The 15,146-nt window shown below is 33.1% G+C and overlaps 2 long non-coding RNA genes across 2 annotated transcripts; both read right to left on the bottom strand.

The window, feature by feature from the left end:
- Nucleotides 1-3,944: 3,944 nt before the first annotated feature.
- Nucleotides 3,945-5,410, bottom strand: LOC122195995 (uncharacterized). Its single transcript, XR_006187174.1, has 2 exons — nucleotides 5,210-5,410; nucleotides 3,945-4,305 (listed from the first exon to the last, which is right to left on the bottom strand). It is a non-coding gene; the product is annotated as an uncharacterized LOC122195995 (long non-coding RNA).
- Nucleotides 5,411-10,987: 5,577 nt separating this feature from the next.
- LOC122196119 (uncharacterized) lies at nucleotides 10,988-13,147 on the bottom strand. Its single transcript, XR_008226337.1, has 3 exons — nucleotides 12,708-13,147; nucleotides 12,142-12,271; nucleotides 10,988-11,803 (listed from the first exon to the last, which is right to left on the bottom strand). It is a non-coding gene; the product is annotated as an uncharacterized LOC122196119 (long non-coding RNA).
- Nucleotides 13,148-15,146: the final 1,999 nt, after the last annotated feature.

Genomic DNA, 15,146 nt, shown 5'->3' with positions numbered 1-15,146 from the left:
GCCAAAAAAATATTAATTATAATATAAATTAACGTTAATAATATGAAAATTTCAAAGTAAACAAAAAATACTTGTTCCACACATCCAAATTCTCAGCCAAAAAAACTAGTCTTGTGGCACTCCGTCATTTATTTATTTTCCCAAAATTATTCACACAAAACGTATATAAGACATAGTCTAACTTAACCATCGTCGCTAGCTTCTAGAAATGAAAGATTTAAAATAAAACTTTTCAAGTCACAGATCTTCACCAAACTAATTGTATGGTTCGGAAATAGCCGTTCACGTAATATACATCGTTTTTTACTAGTAACGTTTTTTTCTGAGATTTTTTTTTCAATCATTTTGGGATACTCGCCAAAATTAAACCCGGTTATTAAAGAAAACTCTTCTAGGCCATAAACCATTTTCGTATCCCCCACTCTAAAATATAACTGTTTTATGCCATCTGGGATAAAACGGTGTTCGGCCGTATCTGATGAAGAAAATTTTTATGGAACAGCAATCCGTCCCCTTGTAAATGAGGGACGTCTAACAAGTAACCAAATACAGTTTGTCTAAAACTATCACGTTGTGCACCATATAGCACCTCCAATACTTCCCAAATGTTACACCATGATCCTTTTAAGTTAACAATAACTTTAACATTAAAAATTTTATAATCATTCTGAAAAAACAAAAAAAATTAAAAAAGTTTACAATTATTTCCTTTAAAATATCGGGATATTAAACGGAATAAATAAATAATCCAATATTCAAATTACAAACATAAAAATGCATTAAACAACATTCAAACAATAATTTCAATATTTTTTCCGAAAACAAAAACATATTCTAACCATATTTCAACATAACGACAAGTTAAATATCGGGATATTAAACGAACGACAAGTAAAAAACAAGAACATATTCTATTCAATTTACTTAATGTACAACAAGTCAATGCATATTTTACGTCATCTATACTTGTACATTCATACAAACACTAACCAAAAACATATTGTAACCATTTTTCAACATAAACGACAAATAAACAAACGACAGGTAAAAAAACAACATATTGTAGACATTTTACTAAATGTACAACAACTCAATGCACATTTTACGCAGTTTATACTTGTATATTCATACAGCCACTAACCAAAGAGCATCAAAACTTTAAGGCTACTAATAAATAATATTCTATTTATCAAATACAACATAATTACTAAATAATACACAATATAGTTTCGGTTTTTTTTTATAAAAACTAATAGAATAAATCATAAATAAAAAAACAAAGACTACATAAATATTGAATAAACACAATATGAGTTAAGATCTTACATATTTGCGGGATTGTTGAAAAAATCATCCATCTTGTTGAAGAAATCGTCAAAGGAAATGAGAGAGAGAGAGAGAGAGAGAGAGAGAAAGAGAGAGTTTCTTCAAGTTAGAAAGTGAAAAATGAAGAAAAAAACGTTTTTATACTAAATCCAACACAAAATCGCAGATGGACTGGTCCATCTGTGAATGTACAAGTGGCTAAAGCATGCTTGTGCTTTAGCCACTTGTACATTCGCAAATGGACTGACAAAATCGCAGATGACATTATTCTATATGTGGTTTTAGGAGCTAGATTTGTAATTTTGCCTTTTTTTTACTGTTTTCCACAAAGTAATTAGTGTACTAGGCTAAATTTGTAAATAACCATTTATATAATTATGTAGTAATTATTTTATCTAGTTTTCAAATGTAAGGTTAAAACATTATGTATTGCATTGTAACCCACAAAATAGTAACTAACTAGGATGTACTCCCTTTGTTATGAAAGTTTTATTTTAGTAAAAGCTTAAAAAATCATGTAGTTTTACAAGACATAAATTTCTTATGATTTTATAACATAGATTATGCAAATAATATCTTATATTTAACATAAAGATGAAAACATGTAAATTTTTGTGTGATAAACAAGGTTTTACTTGTATTCCCCCCTAAAAACATGAAAAAGCTTGAAAATGTAGGGGGTATAAACTCACCTTGAATGGATTTGAGGGCATTGAGAGGTGATGAAGTGAAGAATTCAAGTCTAAACCCTTGAATGGAGTTGATGAACTTTCCTTGAGAATAATGTTATCCTAAAGGTTTAACACGTTTTAATGTGTGTAAATAGGATGATATGGACATGAAAATGTATTAAATTACTAGGAATTTACGAAATACTTACCAAAGATCTAGAATAAGCTTGAAGAATGGTTGAACTTGGAAGATCTTGGCTTTCTTTTTTAGAGAGTTTTGGTAAGTTAACCAAGGGAAAATGAAAAGTGGGATTCTTGGATGTGGTTACTATCGTGACTAAAAAAAGGATGAAGAGTGTTATGATGTTTATTTGATTATACGGAGGATATTAGATTTGGTTATTTGTAGATTAATTCATAGATGTTTGGTGGTTAATAACTTGGAATACTGCCAAGTCTGCATGGGAAAATCGGGTGGGATATCACATCCTAAAGTCAAACCCTATCCTTTGTATCTTAATGGAATCATTCTAGGATGAATCACCTTAGTTTTCGGCCGTAAGGAAGGTGATTTCGGACTAGGCATGGCTATAATCCCTTAGTACCCACTCTTATTGATGATTTCGGCCTTAATGGACTTACCTTTTGGAGTTTTCGGTCTTAATCCTTTCTAAGCTTTGAGATTTCGGTTTAGGGGTATTCTAGGGTGTTGATTTCGGTTTTGAATCATCCACTAAGGGTGATTTCAGTTTAGGAGTATTCTAGGATAGGTGTGGTACTAGGCTAAGTATTATAAAATCATGTTTTAATTTCATGATTTCTATTCCAACTATTTTGACTAATCTTGCTTTGATAAAACTTGTTTACTTCCAAAAGGTTATCGAAAATATGAGGCTGTTATATATATAGGGGATAGTGAATATGAGGCTGTTATATACCTAATCTTAGGTATAGAACCTATCAAAACTACATCATTTTATTCCTTTTTAGCTTAATTTTTCTTTTCTTCTAATTATTCATATAATCAGACTTCATCTTCTCTGCGTATTTGCTTTTTTATTTGACAAAATCAGTTTCTCAAAATCATAATCATCGGATTTCATACATCTCATGCATTCAATTTTTTTTTATTTATTTGACATCAGTACATCACTTTATAATTGTCGATGTATCCCTACAAAGTAAAATCCTATTACAATATATATGTTTAGGAACTAAATCACCAAAAAATGTGAATGGTATTCGCACAAACATGAAATCGTATAACACGTGGTAAATGTCAATTATTTAGTGTATATTAAATTCAATTATAATCCATGTGTTCTTTAAAGTAACATACAAACACGTGTTCTGTTACAACCACTTATTTTGTAATTTATAAGTAAAAGTGATGATCGGAAACAACAAATTTCCAGAATTATTGGCAAGAAATTTAAAGAGCGGGAGAAGAAAAATATAATCAAAGATGATAATAAGGAAAGTACATTAAATATTTTGAAATGATATGTGGGGAAGATCTTTTGATACTAAAAATAAGGAAATTAAAACATTAATTTATTATGATTTATACTAAAACTATGTAGTTTTGATTGGTTCCACACCTAAGCCTACGTATATAACAGCCTTATATTCACTTTTCTCATATATATATATATATATATATATATATATATATATATATATATATATATATATAGATATATATATATATATATATATATACTAGGAAACTTATCGGGGGCGTGATAATCACGGCCCTAAAGAATCGATCGATAAGTTAGTTTTAAGAGATCTTAGGGAAAACACCGACTTCAGAGCTTAGTTTGATCAAGATATTGATGCTTTAACCAACGGTTGGTGCATTTATGCACAAAAAGATATTCTAAAGTGATGAGTTGCACAAGAAATAGCAATATAATTTCATATGCACAATCACAGTCAATAAAGTCTTCAAAAAGCATGTTTTGAGTCCATATCAGCATAAACCTATGAATACAGGAAGCTGTCATAACAAGGGACTTTTAGATTCTTTAAAACTTTTATCCTTTTAGCTCGTTCTTTTCTATTACTACTTACTCCCAACCAATTTCTAAATAACCGACTTTTGATAACCAAAATATATCACATAAGACCATTGAACCAAGTTTCAGAAATGAAATTAAAAAAACTTACAATAAGATTTGAAATTCATAGAGTGAAGGCAAATTGCTTTTGAAACGACCTTCAGCTTATAAGCACCAGTTCCTATTGTTCGACTTCGATCGAATGAAGAACCCAATAAAATTAAAATTAATTCTTAATGAAACGCCTGCAATTAAACATAGGATTAATTAAGACAATGAATAGATCCTGTATTATAGACAATGATAAACAATTTTGTTCTTTAGTTGAAGAAAGTGAATGAAATAATAATACTAAACTTCATCTTTAACTTATTGGACACAATTTTGCACTTCTATGTAACCATGTTTCACTTTTTCCTTTTGAAATGGACACAATTTTGCACTTCTATGTAACCACCCCTGTATAAAAGTAAACCTTATTGAGTTTAAAATAGGGTGAATATTTCAATCTGTTAGAAATTTGCAAGAACTGTTACATAACCATCACATTTGTTGTCATTAATACCTTCGACCATCTTTTGTAATACTTTAACAGCAAGAGTATCAAAAAGTTAGAAAAAAGGCATTTATTGTCATCACTTTTGACACGTGCGTTTTCTTGAAATCGGTCTCATTAGAAAGTACTCTTGTTCAACAAAATGCAATTACAGTAGATCAAGCTCACTAATATTGAACTTTAACCTACTTTATGTAGGACCTCTCTTTTTAAAACAATTATAATGAAACTAAACAACAAAATCAATTTGAAATAAAGGGGAATACCAAAGTTTATACCTCGGACACCAAATAAGTTGTTTTTGTAATCATTATATTCAAAGGTTAATACAAATTATGTCATGATATTATACCAAACAACTCAATTAACTCCAGTAAGTCAATGATTATCGCTTCAAAATACACAAGCGACTTGAGATTACAAAAGACGATAAGCAAAAGAAAAGTAAGTAGACAGGGAGAGGCCTAAAATAGAGAAAATTTGATTCACATATATACAAACTTACACCAATTGAGTATATAATACCCTTTTTTATGATGAAAAATTCAATTCAAATGAAACTGAAAGTATTTTTTTGGTTTAGTTGACAATACCAGAAATTGTTGAGGGTCTGGCCACGTTGGGAGCTTTCTCTTCGCTTCCCAAAACTTTAAAGTTGTTATTGAACCCATATATAATAGCACCAAGCTCCATAAGGTCGAACACCTTGAATATATATAGATGGTTTGCTCTTAATCATGTTGACATAATCCATGCTACCACTTTTTGTGATGATACTTGGCTTGGTAGTCCGAGTTGACTGGTGGTTGTCGAGGCCAACAAAAATAATAACCCTAAATAATACACACTAAAATAGTGTATAGTGGTAAAGGGGTAGAATCCACGAATATTGGTTCAATTTATAACTCTATGAAAAATTTCTTTGTAAAAATACTTGTAAATTAACAATAAAAATAAAATGGGGGGTTTTGGTGTTTTGAAAAACTTGAAACAAACTAGAATTAACTATGATTTAAATACACAATTTCAACAAAAATAAGGGTTAGGTGTAAAATTAATAAGGGAGAGATGGTTGACTTAAAGTTTCCTCATTTTGACTTTTGATGAACATATCATTAGAATCCAATGGTGCAATAGTTTGATTTAAATCCTTAAATTGGCTATAGTAATCCAAGGAGCTTGAGATTACCTAGACTATTCTTAATTGTTGAAATGGCTAGAGCAGCTCATAACAATTTCCTTAGTCAAAGTCACTAATTCCAAATAGCATGTAATTAGTGAAAGTCAACTAGCATTAAGAACCAAAAAGTCACCAAATCCAAGAGGGGTCAAATGCTTTCACCACCATGTTGGAGGAAATGTTTTTATGATTGTGTGAAGCAAAAACAACACAAAAATCATTTGTTGCTTGCTAATTTGAGGATCCTTTACTTAATCAAGAAATTAGCCAACTAATCACCACAAACACATTTAAACTCATGAACTAAAACATATAAGTAGTGATAAGATGTTAAAACACAAAGAAAAGTTCAAAGGATTAACCAAAAGTCAACCAAGATTAGTTTAGACAAGCATGGCTAAACCCAAAGAAACAAAGTTAGAGAAAATTGTACCAAACATTAAGCAAGAATCAAGAGGTAAAAATATGATGTTCTTCAAGTGTTCTTGGCCTTCAAAAGTCTTCAAAACTCCAGAGAGAATCTCCAAAAATCGGATGTCCAAGAGTCCCCAAAAGATGGGCACCAACCTTCCTCAAATAGCCTTCCAAATGGATTTCCGAAATTGCCCCTGCAGGAGGTTGCGCGACCCGCGTGTTGCTGCGCGGGTGGGTTGCGCGAGTGGTCCCTGGATGTAGCATCTTTGAGGTTTGGGCCTCCATAGCTTAGCCCATTTGGTCCAGTTCGAGTCCAATCAGCTCCTAGCCCATTTTTCTTCAAGTTTTCTTCATTTTAAGCCCAATTTGATTTCTCCAAATCCTCCAAAGCTCGTGAACTCGCTCGATTTATGATCTACGCGCGCTTGAATATTCTCCCGCATCTTGCAAATTCAAACTTCATTTTCTCTAAGCCTTCAAATAACCATCAAGCCCGCTCCATGCATCATCTCCACTACCCATCAAGCCCAAAATCCTTGACGCCCTCTTATTCCAATCGCTTTCCCCACGTCCCGAACATTCCCGCTCCACTAATTTCCATGAAATCTGCAATAAAGTTCACGAAACTAGAAAATACCCGAAATGGTCATAAAATAACAAAAAGGAAAATATGCATGGAAATTAACTAAATTATGGATGAAATAAACTAAAATAAACTATAAAATATAAGTAATTAAAATAAATTATCAAATCACCCCAAGCTTAAACCTTACTTGTCCTCAAGTAAGACAAGACTAAAATGAACTCGGGATGAACTATCCTAAGGAAAGTAAAAAGAATGGATAGAGCCACAGAACCTGATCACCGTTAGTCAACATGGTCAGAATTGATCTTGCTATTACCTCACGAATTTTTCATCCGATGACAATGGTACCATAAACCACAGCCAGGACAACTCCTTTAGGTGAGTAAGGAGGGATGAGTAGTCGCAGCCTCAATGGAACATGCATACAATGAAGAATATTTGTAGTAGGGAGAAAGCAGCTAGATGGGCTCGGGTGGAGCTCTTCTTTAAATGTACACTCTGATCTCACGTTTTCCGGTTTCTCTCATGTGTAACTAGGTTTAATCGCTCGGGCACCGTTGTAGGAATCGGCTAACTTGGTGTTGGCCCAAACCTCCCGTAGTATCCAACTCGACAGTCTCCCTAACATCACCAAATTGCGGAAAACAACTCGATCTATATACAATAAAACATACCTAAATAAATGAATATCAAACGCCGGGTGACCAAAATGTTAGAAAATTTAGTTCAATAATTGAACCGGTCACCCTTCTCAGATTTCTGCAGCTGGGAATTTGCCTGCCTCTTTTTTTTTAACATACTTGAAGGTAATGTAATAACAACCCTTTGACTCAAAATTTGGTTCCTAAAGTGTGTAAGTGGAACCGAAAGGGTAGTAATATAATCCGAATGGTCTAAGCGAGAAAATGACCACACGTGTGGAGCAAAAAGATATAATGTAAGCTCCTCTTCAAACTTGCAAATTTTTTTTTGGATGAAAATGTCCACATGCGGACTGAAAGACTTCTCTAAAATCCTAAGAAAATCGCAAAAAGATGTGGTGATGTAAAAAGACCATATGGATTCTACTCGGAGACAAGCACTAGTGCTTCATCCTAACGGTTCAAACATGATCAAGTGTGATCCTCTCGGCGGTAGTGACCGCAAGGCTAAGACATCCATTGCTATGGTATATCCTACAATCATTAGTATTGTATGCATAATTCTTCATGAAAACTACCTGTCCATGATCACTTACCCATTTAAGCTACCAGTATCTGATCCCAAGTATGAGATCCCAAACTGCAGCTAATGATTCCCGTTCGATGGGTGAGATAACAACAAGATCCTGGACCAATAATGATACAATAACTGTGAACCTATTCCATGGCATCCAGGGGGTGAGAATAAACAGACAACAAAAATGCATGAATGTTAATGCCCTAAGCTAAATGTTATGCAAAAATATAAAAGTAGAAAAGAAGAAATTAAAATTTTTTTGGATTTAAAAAAATGAATGAAAATTAGCTTAAAACTAAAATGTTATGCAACCTAATTAAAAATGCATGAAAAAATAAAAGGAAAATGAAATGCCCCACCCCAAGCTTAAGAACAAGCATTGTCCTCAATGCTTAAGGTAAGGGCAAAAATGACCTAAATCGGAGGATAGGATGACGGGAGATGTCTGTGGCGGTGATTTCGTGAAATTACGACCGGTAGAATTTCGACAATCTTGAATTTTCCGGCGAAGTGGTTGCTGGAAGGTTATATGAGAGGAATGGAGTGGGAGGTCATGATGATTAAATGAAGAAGAAGGGAAGCTGAACATTTTAATCTATGGGTCAAAAAGGGTCAATTTCGGTCAATATTGGTCAAGAAAAGTCAAAAGGTCAACTCATTAAAACCTTTGGTCAACACTTGGTCAAATAATAGCCAAAAATAGCCCAAATTGCCCAGCACAGTGCGCGGGTCGCGCAAGTCCCCACGCGGGTCGCGCAAACCTTGCAGTTAAGTCTTGGGCCAATGTCGCTTCATCACACCTGGCCGCGCAACAGCACGCGGGTCGCGCAACCCGCTGATCCTGATCTTCCTTTTTGCTTCATTTTTCTTCGTTTCTTTGCATTTTCTTGGATTGGAAGGCCCCGAACATATGGAAACACTTAATTCCTTCAAAGACAACTCCTTGAGGATCCCAAAAACATCTTCAAACTTCTTTATTTGAATTTAAAAACACGAAGGCACAATGCTTTCCAAAAATGCCATTCTTTAACGTCTTTGGCGAGACGCCTCCAAACTTCACTTTAATACTTTGGGACATCCAAATGGATGACATCTTGGACATCTGAATCAAAACCTTCATTGAATGGATTCAATCGATGTCCATTAACCTTGCAAATTTGCCCCGTGTCTGCATTTTTTAATTTCCACACCTCCATTGGGACTTTTTTCTTGTATTTGACTTTCTTTTTACGGGAGAACCATACCGGACTTAGACCTTTGATAATAGCAATCATCCAACCATATTTTTTCTTGTACTTGTTCAATAAGGTGACCAACTCTTCCCTCTTTGACATGGTGGTTGAGTAGGTGACCGGTTGGGCGTCTTCTTTCTCGTGATAGGTATCCTTTGAAGGGTCTGACAGATTTATCGTTTCCGGATCTTGTGGTTGTTCTACCACTAGAGTTAGTTTCTCATTGGTAGTGGGTGGCTCAATCTCTCTTTCGTTAACCCTTATTACTTCCTTTACAGTTTCATTGACAAAATTCTTAATTTCTTCTTCCTCTTTGACAACTTCTTCCACTTCTACTTCTTCTTCCTCTTCTTCATATAACACTCTTGGGCCCTCAAAAGTTTTCTCATCTTTCAAAGGAATGCAACATGCGTTATGACATGGGCTCTCTTCAGATGGTAATTTGTGTTGAGCTTCCACTATACTCAATGATTGAGCAATTTGTGTTATTTGTTGCTCTAAGCTTTTGAGGGTAGCTTGAGTTGTTTCTTGGAAAATTTGGGTGGAATTGGCAATGCTTTTCACAATGTCCTCTAAGGACATGCTTGGTGTTTCAGTTTGTTGAGGAGGGTAAGGATAGGGTTCTTGGAATAGTGGAGTTGGTTGGTATTGGCTATTTCCCCATGTTTGGTATGGGTTTTGGTAATGGTTATTTCCCCAAACTTGGTTGTTGTCCCACCATTGATCATGTTGAGGCTGATCATAACTCCATTGGTTTGACCGGTAGTAGCATCCCTTATCTTGCACTTCTTCCCATTCTCCTTGTAAATATTGACATGTGTCAGAATGATGTCCATTTTGGGCACAAAAATCGCAAAGAAGAGGTGTGGGTTGCACACTTTGGTCACTTTCAATCATCATAACTAACTGAGCTAGCTCAGAAAGTTGGTCTTCGGTGCAAGGATTGTTCATTTCCAAATCATACTTTTTTTTTTTAATTTCGGGGTTTTAGATTAGAGTACCTGCATAATGAGATGTAGGCATAGAGAAACAAACTGATTAAATCAAAACCAATCCCCGGCAACGGCGCCAAAAATTTGGTGGTTGTCGAGGCCAACAAAAATAATAACCCTAAATAATACACACTAAAATAGTGTATAGTGGTAAAGGGGTCGAATCCACGAAGATTAGTTCAATTTATAACTCTATGAAAAATTTCTTTGTAAAAATACTTGTAAAATAAAAATAAAAATAAAATGGGGGGGGGGGGGGGGGTTTGGTGTTTTGAAAAACTTGAAACAAACTAGAATTAACTATGATTTAAATAGACAATTTCAACAAAAATAAGGGTTTGGTGTAAAATCAATAAGGGAGAGATGGTTCACTTAAACTTTCCTCACTTTGACTTTTGATGAACATATCATTAGAATCCAATGGTGCAATACTTTGATTTAAATCCTTAATTTGGCTATAGTAATCCAAGGAGCTTGAGATTACCTAGACTTTTCTTAATTGTTGAAATGGCTAGAGAAGCTAATAACAATTTCCTTAGTCAAAGTCACTAATTCCAAATATCATGTAATTAGTGAAAGTCAACTAGCATTAAGAACCAAAAAGTCACCAAATCCAAGAAGGGTCAAATGCTTTCACCACCATGTTGGAGGAAATGTTTTTATAATTGCGTGAAGCAAAAACAACACAAAAATCATTTGTTGCTTGCTAATTTGAGGATCCTTTACTTAATCAAGAAATTAGCCAACTAATCACCACAAGCACATTTAAACTCATGAACTAAAACATACAAGTAGTGATAAGATGTTAAAACACAAAACATTCCCATAAAGATTTAAGAACATGTTCATGGATTCTTCAACATTCAACAAAAGTTCAAAGGATTAACCAAAAGTCAACCAAGATTAGTTTAGCCAAGCATGGCTAAACCCAAAGAAACAAAGTTAGAGAAAATTGTACCAAACATTAAGCAAGAATCAAGAGGTAAAAATATGATGTTCTTCAAGTGTTCTTGGCCTTCAAAAGTCTTCAAAACTCCAGAGAGAATCTCCAAAAATCGGATGTCCAAGAGTCCCCAAAAGATGGGCACCAACCTTCCTCAAATAGCCTTCCAAATGGATTTCCGAAATTGCCCCTGCAGGAGGTTGCGTGACCCTCGTGCTGCTGCGCGGGTGGGTTGCGCGGGTGGTCCCTGGATGTAGCATCTTTGAGGTTTGGGCCTCCATAGCTTAGCGCACTTGGTCCAGTTTGAGTCCAATCAGCTCCTAGCCCATTTTTCTTCAAGTTTTCTTCATTTTAAGCCCAATTTGATTTCTCCAAATCCTCCAAAGCTCGTGAACTCGCCTGATTTATGATCTACGCGCGCTTGAATATTCTCCCGCATCTTGCAAATTCAAACTTCATTTTCTCTAAGCCTTCAAATAACCATCAAGCCCGCTCCATGCATAATCTCCACTACCCATCAAGCCCAAAATCCTTGACGCCCTCTTATTCCAATCGCTTTCCCCACGTCCCAAACATTCCCGCTCTACTAATTTCCATGAAATCTGCAATAAAGTTCACAAAACTAGAAAATACCCGAAATGGTCATAAAATAACAAAAAGGAAAATATGCATGGAAATTAACTAAATTATGGATGAAATAAACTAAAATAAACTATAAAATATAAGTAATTAAAATAAACTATCATTGACCCAATCAATCATAAAGAACTTCTATTGAATCACATCCATCAGGTTCACTATATTGGGATGATTCAACATTTTCAAAATAAATACATGTATAACAGTTAAATAGAACACCATAAACCCATAAAATAAAAGGATGGTAGATCATAAAATTGAAAATTTCAAAATCTAGCAATTTCAAACAAAATCACAGTCATGCATTCATCAAACACTTACTATGTACAACAAGCATTAGCCATATCATTTGATATTATTTCAAAGATTGGTCAGAACCAGCTTCAAATGTAAAAACCAGATCAGGTTCTTCTTCCTTCAGAGCATTAATGGCCCTGTCCACAGATTTCATCTATTTGAATAACCAACAGATAAATTAGTATAACTTCGGTAAAATGCATACATCTATGGTTTAATAGAAACAAAAGTCTTTCTCTCAATATGAAAACCAAACTTTGTAGTATGCCCTTTAACTTAAAAATCAAAAATAAATATAGAAGTTAAAATAGAAAAATAAAGAAACTAATTTAGCATCTATTTGTAAGCAATAGCAGATTTCAGAAACCCTATTTTCTCTTGATTACAACACAAGGGTAAAGTTGAGTTCCTCTTTTTGATTAATCACAGCCAAATCTCTTTTATTATGATAATATCAACACCGAACTTTCTAGTAGATACTTTTTGTTCTTTAACATGAAAAGAAAATTACCATTTTTACAATAATTTGACCTGACAATGATTTCAAGCACATAAATAATCAATCATGCAAAAAAAAAGGAAAAAATCACCTTAATTTGGGCTTCCATGGCATCAATTTTGACAATCGAAATGGGCGCACCCGATACTGTAGGATTGATTCCGTTAAACCACCAAAACCAAAAAATTAGAACAAAAACTATCAAACAATCAGCATATCAGTCGATTACGGTTCTTCATTTTAAAATCTAAACATGATCAATCACGTAAAAGGGAACTTCTGGAGAAAGAAGACATCAGTTTAGGGCTCAAATAAGCACTCAAAGCCAAATTAAATATAATCAAATTAGAAAACCTAAACATACCCTTAATTCTATTCAAAAAAATTAAGAAATAATGCAGCCTGGAAAAATGTCTATACAGGGAGGCAAAGGAGAAATAGAGATATGTCCGAGCAGCGTTAATGATGAAGGGCGTTGATGGAAGGGTTGTGTATGCATAGATAGAAAAGGAGTCCCAATTCAAACCATCAATTAAGTAAGACAGCAAAACCCTAAACAAACGACTTTTGATTTTAAAATTTTCAACTAACTAACTCCACTAAAATTATTTATGTCAAATAGCAACCCTACAATAAATAATTTGCTAAAAAGTAACGACTCGCGAGTATAACCAAGTATTTCTTCATTCTTTTATTGTTGTATTTTTTGGTTATCTTTTGCAATATCGTTTTGAACTTACGGAATTTATCACTTCATCACAAAAAGCCTTTGTGATTGCTTATTATTGATTTTACACCTACATCCAAACCAAGTCATTACAATCTTCAAGGTATCTATATGATGCGGCGATAATGAATAATTTCATACAAAAGTTAGTTTCGAACGACAATTATTGCCGGCCTATTTTGAGTTAAAAATTGTATTAGGTGATTTTTTTTGGTACGTATTAACATTAAAAAAATGAAAAGTGATGCACCATTAAAGTTAGTAGAAAAGTTCTAATTAGGAGTAAACTATATAACCAATATATTAGACATAGGTTTGTATGAACACTATACTCGAGTTGATGGATAATTAAAAAAAATTACATTTATATCAGTTAAATACATTATTTTTCTAAAAATGGTCAAGTTAATGGAAATTGATTTTTCAAAACTTCATAGAAATTTATCTCTTTTTTACATTACAAAAAAAAAAAAAAATCATTAATCTCAATGCATGATATGTCTTAAAACATTTTTATGAAACTAAAGTAAATTAGAATTACTTATTTGTAAGAAGATCTAATAATATCAAGAAAAATATTGTATATATTTTAGTTATTAATTCATAAAAAATAAAACTTGGAAGGGTAATATAAAAAAACATCTTGTGATAAGGGGGATGTGCCCTTAGGAAGTGATTGTTCATTCAACCACAAAAAAATATAATAGTAGTGAAATTACATTTGCATTATTTTACTAAAACTTATAAACCTTGTATGCCCGTTTAAAATGTAACATTAAAGTGTCACGTATTAACTCCTAATTCTTGTTTCTTTGAAAAAAAATTTGAACTATTGTGTTTTAATGGTATTTGTCATTTATAATTTTAATTGTTTTAATATATTAATCATTCCATCAATTGGCTATTATTTCAAAACCACCACCGTACAAATGAATTTAAGCTAAACTAAACAGGCAAGTAACAGCAAATTTAAGTATACAACGGCGGATATAAGTATACAGTATGTACATGTTCATTTTCAGAGATAACTTCTAATCTAAAAACACAAAATTTACGTATATTCCTACTATAATCATCTTCTAGGTGTTACATATATATTCAACGTTATATAACAAATGAATAAGAAAATTCAGTGAATCCATATCATTTTTATTGAAGATTAAATTTAAAGTAGTTTAACCTAAAAGTCAAACTGATTACAACAATTTGTTTGACGAATCTGGACTTGTAAATATTTGAGTAATCATGTAAATGGATAAATAAATAATCAATTAAATGAAAAATGTAATTATAACATCACGATACATAAGTAGTTTAATAGTGTTAATGGAAAAATTACTCATAACATTAAAATATGTATCCAAGCCAGTTATGACACAAAATCACAGAACATATGAGCCATCAACATTAGAAGGTAGGAAATGTTCTATGCATTTTCAATATCTACAAGTGGCTTACCAAAATTGAGATTGAAAATCAAATATGATGGTCTTTTCTATTGATTGAGCACAAGAAAATTCTACATAGAATCAAGAATTGCATCGTCAATCTCACATAAAAGAAGAAAGGAAACAAATTTTCAAATCTATACGCACCGGAGACACTAAGCCGAACCCAGTCACCCACTAACCTTGGCTGGGGTGTGTTCTGTATAATAAAATTACCGATATTACATAAAAATCCACTTACATACATACAGATCGGGTTTTAAAAAAAAATCAGTATAATGTAAGAATATAAGAATTGCAAGAATGAGTGTTTTCGTCATTAACTGAGGAACAAATAAGAACAACTTTACATACG

This window comes from Lactuca sativa, chromosome 9 (genome assembly GCF_002870075.4).
Source record: "Lactuca sativa cultivar Salinas chromosome 9, Lsat_Salinas_v11, whole genome shotgun sequence".
Taxonomy (NCBI): Eukaryota; Viridiplantae; Streptophyta; class Magnoliopsida; order Asterales; family Asteraceae; genus Lactuca; species Lactuca sativa.
This window is presented reverse-complemented; position numbering and strand designations above follow the sequence as displayed.